Source organism: Dipodomys merriami, unplaced genomic scaffold (assembly GCF_024711535.1).
Source record: "Dipodomys merriami isolate MVZ:Mamm:240054 unplaced genomic scaffold, mDipMer1.0.p SCAF_4, whole genome shotgun sequence".
Lineage (NCBI taxonomy): Eukaryota > Metazoa > Chordata > Mammalia > Rodentia > Heteromyidae > Dipodomys > Dipodomys merriami.
The window spans coordinates 42974890-42983424 of NW_027205603.1; positions in this window are offsets into that span (position 1 = coordinate 42974890).

An 8535-nucleotide genomic window follows, 5' to 3' on the forward strand; every position below is an offset into this window, starting at 1 on the left:
CTCAAGTGAAAAAAAGTGTGAGAAAAGTGAGTGAAAAAGCCAAGTGAAAATGAAAAGCTCTGATTTTAAGGCCCAGTACTGCCCTCACATACAAAATTAGCTTTATTGACAATACTATGCACCCTGAAAAGTGTAAAGCGAGAGTGCTTTGCTTAGTGCGTTTTTACACGGTGAAAAGGCTGAGGAACCAGCATTCAGGTTCAGAACATCAGAGTTTCCTCTTCCCTTCTCTCCCTCCTTCTAGCCCCAAGTCTATCACAGTAATCACCTGTAACAATGTAGGCAAGTTCTGCTTGGTACTGAGTTCAAACTGAATGGGCTAGAAGAAAGTGTGCAGTTTGGTGTTTGAGTTCTTTTTTTTTTTTTTCCTGCTTATGTGGTGCTAAGGAATTGAACCCAGACCCAGGGCCTCATGCATGCAAGGCAAGCACTCTACCACTGAGCCACCTTCCTGGCCCCTAAGTGTTTAAGTTCTTTTGTATAACTTGTTGGTGTGATGTGTCCATGTAGGTGGGTACCCTTGGCTCTCATCTTTATTACTGAGTGACATCACATTCACTGCTACTGGTCTTGTGGGTTTTGTCTAGATAGTGCTACCACACTTGTGCATACGTTTTGATAAACTAACATATGCATTATTTTGGGGGTGGTACTACTATACTAGTGTTTGAATTAATGGCTTCCAACTTGTTAGACAGATATTCTACTATATGTGCCATGTTCCTGACCCTTTTAGCTTTAAGTCTCAATATTCACTTAGGCCTGCCTAAACCATAATCTGCCTGTTTATGGTTCCTGCCATAGCGAGGATGGCAGGAATAGACCACCACACTTAACTTTTTTCTGTTGAGAAAGGGTCTCACTAACTTTTTGCCTATGTTGGCTTCGAACTGTTATCCTTCTGATCTGTACCTCCTAAACAGCAACATGTAAGCCACCATGGTAGGCCTACTATATGCATTTTTCTTGGGAATTTACCTTGAGATGGAATTGCTGGGTCACAAGATATATGTATATCCAACTTTACAAGAGACTTAAATAGCTTTACATAATGCTCAAGCCAGTTTACACTCCCATAAACTTTGTCTTTTAGCAAGAATTTTCAATTTTAATAATTGTTATGCTACCTGTAATATAATTCTGTTGTTCTGTTTTGTGTTTTCTTGATTTTTTTTAAATAAAAAGATCAATTATCTTTTCAGTATAAACATAACTTGCATTTTCTCTTACATTTCATAATAATTTGGAGGGTTAAATGTCTGCTTTTAATTTTACTAATCATTACTACAAAATACTTCACAAGCATCCCCATAAATTTGTCAAAATTACAATAAATAGAGACCCGGAAGCACAACAAATCAAAGAAAGGTTGGACAAATGGGATTGCATAAGATTGCAGAGCTTCTGCAGGGCAAATGACATAGCTGGCAAGATCAATAGAAAACCCACCGATTGGGAGAAGATCTTTACTAGCCATACAACGGACAAGGGTCTCATATCTAAAATATACTTGGAACTCAAAAAATTAAACCACCCAACAACAAATCCTCAAAGAAACAACTGCCCAATAAATAAGTGGGCGAAAGACTTAAAGAGAAGCTTCTCTGAAGAAGAAAGAAGGATGGCCAATAGACACATGAAGAAATGTTCAACATCCCTAGCCATAAAAGAAATGCAAATCAAAACAACATTGAGATATCACCTCACTCCAGTTAGAACAGCAAAAATCAAGAACTCCAATAACAACAGATGCTGGAGGGGATGTGGACAGAAAGGAACCCTACTTCATTGTTGGTGGGAATGTAAACTTGTTCAACCACTTTGGAAAGCAGTATGGAGGTTCCTCAAAAGACTTCACATAGATCTCCCCTATGATCCAGCAATCCCACTTTTGGGCATTTACCCAAATGTTTACAAACAAGACCACACTAAAGCTACCAGCACAACTATGTTTATTGCAGCATTATTTACCATAGCTAAGATATGGAACCAACCCAGATGCCCCTCAGTAGATGAATGGATCAAGAAAATGTGGTATATATACACAATGGAATTCTATGCCTCCATCAGAAAGAATGATATTTCCCCATTTGTTAGGAAATGGAAAGGTTTGGAAAAAATTATATTAAGTGAAGTAAGCCAGGCCCAAAGAAGCATAGGTCCCATGGTTTCCCTTATTTGCAATATCTAGTATAGGTATGAGTCAAGCGGAAAAGGTCAGATAATGTGATGCTAGGAAAATGAACCCTTAAATATGTATTTTAATGTTTTCGTTTCTTTCATGCATGTATTTCTAATGCATTTATAAGATTATTTCTTTGTTGCTTTGTATGTCCCTCCCCCACAGTGTAACCCCCGTTTTCACTATATTTGATGTCAGTATAACATGTGGAGTAGATGGGGACAAACAAGTCGTTTAAGGATTCAGGTGGACCTGTTGCAACAATGAGAAGTACAAAATGTCATGTCAAAACCAGCTTTACAATGCCGGTGTGGGGGGGGGAGGGGGGTATAATTGGGTGGGGGGAGGGGGGTAAAATTGGGTGGGGGGAGGGGGGAGGCCGGGAAGGGAAGTGAAGGGTAAACAAAGGAGGAGGCTGCAATGCTTGGTAAGAAATGTATCCATTATCCTGCCCATGTAATTGTAGCCCCTTTGTACAGTATGTTCTCAAATAAAATAAAATACAATTTAAAAAAAAAAAAATCTAAAAAAAAAAAAAAAAAAATTGTCAAAATTACAATAAAATAATTAGTTGACTTACTTTTAATGAAATGCAAAGACTGTTGTATTCTGTGTGTGTGTGTGTCTGTGTGTGTGTGTCTGTGTGTACGTGTGTGCATATGTGTATGTGTGTATGTGTATGTGTGTATATGCGTGTGCACATGTGTATGTGTGTGGTGTGTATGTATGTGTGTGTGGTGTGTATGTATATGTGTATGTGTGTATGTGTGTATGTGTATTGTGTATATATGTGTGTATGTGTCTATGTGTCTATGTGTGTGGTGTGTGTGTGTATATATGTGTGTATGTGTCTGTGTGTGTATGTGTGTGTGGTGTGTGTGTATGTGTGTGTGGTGTGTGTATGTGTGTATGTGTGGTGTGTGTGTATGTATGTGTGTGGTGTGTGTGTGGTGTGTGTGTGTGTGGTGTGTGTGTGTTATGTGGTGTGTCTATGTGTGTCTGTGTGTGCATGTGTGTATGTGAATGTGTATTGGTGTGTGTATATATGTGTACATGTGTGCACATGTGTATGTGTGTGTATGTGTGTATATATATGTATGTGCATGTGTGTATGTGTGTATGTGTGTGTGGTGTGTATGTATGTGTGTGGTGTGTATGTATATGTGTATGTGTGTTTGTGTGTATGTGTGTATATATGTGTGTGTGTCTGTGTGTCTATGTGTGTGGTGTGTGTGTATGTGTGTGGTGTGTGTGTGTATATGTGTGTATGTGTCTGTGTGTCTATGTGTGTGTGGTGTGTGTGTATGTGTGTGTGTGTGTGTATATGTGTGTATGTGTGGTGTGTGTGTATGTATGTGTGTGGTGTGTGTGGTGTGTATGTGTGTGTGTGGTGTGTGTATGTGTGTGTGTTGTGTGTTGTGTGTGGTGTGTCTATGTGTGTCTGTGTGTGTCTGTGTGTGCATGTGTGTATGTGAATGTGTATTGGTGTGTGTATATGTGTACATGTGTGCACATGTGTATGTGTGTATGTGTGTATATGTATGTGCATATGTGTATGTGTGTGTGGTGTGTATGTGTGTGTGGTGTGTATGTATATGTGTATGTGTGTTTGTGTATATGTGTATATATGTGTGTATGTGTCTGTGTGTCTATGTGTGTGGTGTGTGTGTATGTGTGTGTGTGGTGTGTGTATGTGTGTATGCGTGGTGTGTGTGTATGTGTATGTTTGTGGTGTGTATGTGTGTGGTATGTGTGTATGTAGTATATGTGTGTGTGTGGTGTGTGTGTATGTCTGTGGTGTGTGTGGTGTGTGTATGTGTGTGTGGTGTGTGTATGTGTGTGTGGTGTGTGGTGTGTGTATGTGTGTGTATGTGTGTATGTGTGTGTGAATGTGTGTGGTGTGTATATGTGTGTGCATGTGTGTGCATGTGTGTATGTGAATGTGTATATGATGTGTGTGTATGTGTGTGTGAATGTGTGTGGTGTGTATATGTGTGTGCATGTGTGTATGTGAATGTGTATGTGATGTGTGTGTATGTGTGTGTGAATGTGTGTGGTGTGTGTGTGTGGTATGTGTGTGTGGTGTGTATGTGTGTGTGTATGTGTGTGCATGTGTGTATGTGAATGTGTATGTGATGTGTGTGTATGTGTGTATGTGTGTGGTGTGTGTGTATGTGTGTGTGAATGTGTGTGGTGTGTGTGTATGTTTTGTGTGTGTGTGAATGTGTGTGGTGTGTGTGTATGTTGTGTATGTGTGTGTGTGTGGTGTGTGTGTATGTTGTGTATGTGTGTGGTGTGTGTATATGTGTGTGTATGTGTGTGTGCATGTGTGTATGTGAATGTGTATGTGATGTGTGTATGTGTGTATGTGGTGTGTGTGTATGTGTGTGTGAATGTGTGTGGTGTGTGTGTATGTGTGTGTGAATGTGTGTGTATGTATGTTGTGTGTGTGTGTGTGTGTGTGTGTGTGTGTGTGTGTGTGTGCGTATTGTACTGAAACTTGAATCCAGGGCCTCAAACTCTCACATATCTCATTTGTTTACTGCTGGTGCTTTATCACATGAGCCATGCCACCAGCCCAGATTTTTTACTCATTAGTTGGAAAAGGGCTCTTACTGACTTTTCTGCCTAGATTGGCTTTGAACCACAATCCTTCAGGTGTGTGAGCCATCAGTACCCAGGTCACTGAAATGCTGTTGCTTTCCATTCTTTCTTCATAAAATGAATAATGTGCTATAAAACCCATCACCCCAAAACCAACCTTATTAAGAGGAGATAACTTGTAGTGCTTGATATTTGCCCATATTACTTGATCTAAAAACAAGATAGCATTGACCTTGAATGCTAGTTTAATAAACACTAAAAGCTACCACTTGCGATTACCAAGAGGAAGTTGCCCACTGCATTACTATGTCTTCCAAATAACATTATGCTCACATCTTGGAATTAGAGACTGGTTTTCCTGAGTCTGTGATTTGCATCCCAGCTTGTAAATAGAGATATTCCTCCATTATAACATTGACTGCCAGGAAATTTACAACATATTTTATCTCACTGTGTGTCTCTATCTTTGACAATTGTCTTGAACCCTTTTGGAAGGCAGCAGTATCTTCCAAATTGGTGGTAGTTATGTCCAAGGAGAGAAGTAACATCAGAAAGAGTAAAATAATGCTGTTTATTCATTCAGTAATTTGGTGTGAATTTGTGCATTTTTGTACATTGTTTTAAAATATGAATATGTTTAAAAGAAAGGAAATGGAGAGTAGGAGCAGGATGGAATTTCCTAAGCCTTTAGAACCAGATACCATAAAGAAATGATTGATAGATGTGACTCAATTTAAAAACCACTTTTTTAGCTTACAAAAACACACAAAACAAAACATCAAAATCAGCAACAGATGACACAGTATTTATAATAAGTACTGGAGACAAGATTTTTTTTCTTTTTGTGCCAGTACTTTGGTTTAAACAACACCTAGGTGCTGTCTCTTAGCTTATCTGCTCAAAGCTCTGTGCTCTATCCAAGCCACATCTCCACTTCTAGCATTTTGCTAGTTAACTGGAGATAAAAGTCTGACTCCAAACCTCCATCCTTCTATCTCTGCAGGTGTGAGCCAATGGTGCCCATCTTCTTCTGTCTTTTTTAAGAGTCAGATTCCATTTTTAAGAACCCACCCTTACAGACTACATCACTAAATCTACACCCCCAAATACCTTTATATTGGGGCTAGAATATCAATATATGAATGTGGAAGGGACATAAACATTCAGTCCAAAACAGACTAAATTAATACATTAAGACATGCAAATGAAAGAGAACTTTTTTTGGGGGGGGTCCGGTCGTAGGGCCTGAACTCTGGGCCTGGGCACTGTCCCTCAGCTCTTCAGCTCAAGGCTAGCGTTCTACCACTTGAGCCAGAGTGCCACTTCCGGCTTTTTTCTTTTTGTTTATGTGGTGCTGAGGAATGGAACCCAGGGCCTCATGCATACAAGGCAAGTGCTGTACCACTGAGCCACCTTCCCATCCCTGAAAGAGAACTTTTTAACCTGTCAGACTGGCAAAAATTCAAAATGCACACATTGTCTAGCTATTGTAAGCGAAGAGGAAAAGAGTATGTTGTTCATTATGTAAAAGTAGAATACTGGAAGATATCACATACTTGACAGACCGCAGTACTATTTCTTGGATTCTGGTCTAAAAGCCTGTGAAGATTCATCGGCCTATAAATGTATATGTATGGGGACACACATATAGCAATATTATAGTAAATATACAAATAATGGAAATTATTTAAATCCTAAGCAGCTGATAAGTTGTTGTTGTTGTTGTTGTTGTTTTGGCCGGTGGGTTGGGCTTGAACTCAGGGCTGGAGTATTGTCCCTGAGCTCCTTTGCTTAAGGCTAGCACTCTACCACTTTGAGCCATAGGACAACTTTCAGTTTTCTGGTGCTTAATTGGAGATAAGAGCCCCACAGACTTTCCTGCCTGGGATGGCTTTGAACTGTGGGATGGCTTTGAACTGTGATCCTAATCTCAGCCTCCTGAGTAACTAGGATTACAGGTGTGAGCCACCAGCGCTTATCAAAAGGATGCATTTAGCCCTCTTCTCTCTCTCTCTCTCTCTCTCTCTCTCTTTCTCTCTCTCTCTCTCACTCTCTTTCTGTATCTGTCTCTCTGTCTCTGTCTCTCTGTCTTTCTCTCTCTCTCTTCTTTTATTGGGGCTTGAGCTCAGGGCCTAGGAGCTGTCCCTAAGACTTCTTGATCAAGGCTAGCTTTCTACCACTTTGATAAGCAAATTATGGTAGTTTACCTACTGACCTGAAAAGATGCCCATAATACATTGTTGCATGAAAGAAGACAAACTGCATGTGTGATCCAAGGTTTGGTAAGTGGTTTCTGTGTCTGTAGAAGCAGAGAATGAACTTGGGAGTGCTAATGAATGGAGAGTAGTGGTTTTTCGTGGGCATGGCAGGGGAGTCCACTGAAGGGCAGAGAAAGAACTTTCCCTTCTGCTTCCTCAGACTTTCTTCTCCAAATAGGTGAGCCTTTGAAACTTTCTTTGATATGTGAGCTCTGACTTTCTTTGACATGTATTTCAATAACCCACAAACATTACATTGCACACACATAATAGAAATAGTTTTACTTGTAATATTAAGACAATTTGTTCATTTCTTTTTTGACTTATTTATGATGGTAAAAAATACTTTGCTGCAGCAATTAATTAGGTTCTAAGCTCAATTAAGTAAAGAAAAAGTAAAGCATGTCAAAAGTGATTTGTTACTAATATTTATCCAAAGTATAAACACTATGAAAAATAATGTAATATATTATAGGTGTTTTAGTTGCTTTTTTTTTGTTTTTGTTTTTTGTTTTGTCAGTCGTGGGGTTTGAACTCTGGGCCTGGGTGCTGTCCCCCACTCTTCAGCTCAAAGCTAGCACCCTACCACTTGAGCCACAGCACCACTTCTGGTTTTCTGGTGGTTTATTGGAGATAAGAATCTCATGGACTTTTGTGCCTGGGCTGGCTTTGAACCATAATCCTTAGATCTCAGTCTCCTGAGTAGCAAGGATTATAGGTGTGAGCCACCAACATCCAGCTTAGTTGCCTTTCTTGATGCCAAGTCTAATCCTGAGAAAAAAGTTGGGTACTAGTAACTCATAATCATAGTTACCCAGGAGGCTGAGTGCTGAAGATCTGATTTTGGAGACAGTCCAGGCAGACAAATACAAGGGATTCTTATCTCTAATTACTTGGCAAAAGACTGAAAACAGAGATGTGGTTCAAGTAGTAGAGTACCAGCTAAAAGTGAAAAAGCTGTATAAAGTCTAGAATTCCAAGCCCCAATACCTGCCATGAAATAAAAACAAAAACAAATGAAACAAAACAAAAAACCCTGGGAAAAACTATTTAAAGGGAGAAATTACATATTTTGCCTCATGTTTCAGTTCATAGACAATCATGGCTGTTAACCTCATGGCAGACAGGAAGCAGGGAGGGACAATATCTGTAGTAGAAGGCATTCATCTCTGCTAAAAGCAGAGGCCCAGTGTGTGCACTCCACCATTTTATACTGAAGCCTGGTATTATTATTATTGCTACTAGTCTTTACCGTCATTATCATTATCATACACAGCATCTGTAAGAAGACGTAAGTCATTTCCCAGTGCTTCTCTATCATTGATGCGGTGCTCTGCAAACCACAAAAGCAAACAAACATGATTTGTCAACTTTATTGGATTGAGACAGCCTTAGGTTAGTAAATCACACCTTGGGTATGTATTTGAAGGCATTCCAAGAAAGGATTAGCTAAAGAGAAAAAAACAACAACAAAACCTACCCTAAAAGGTG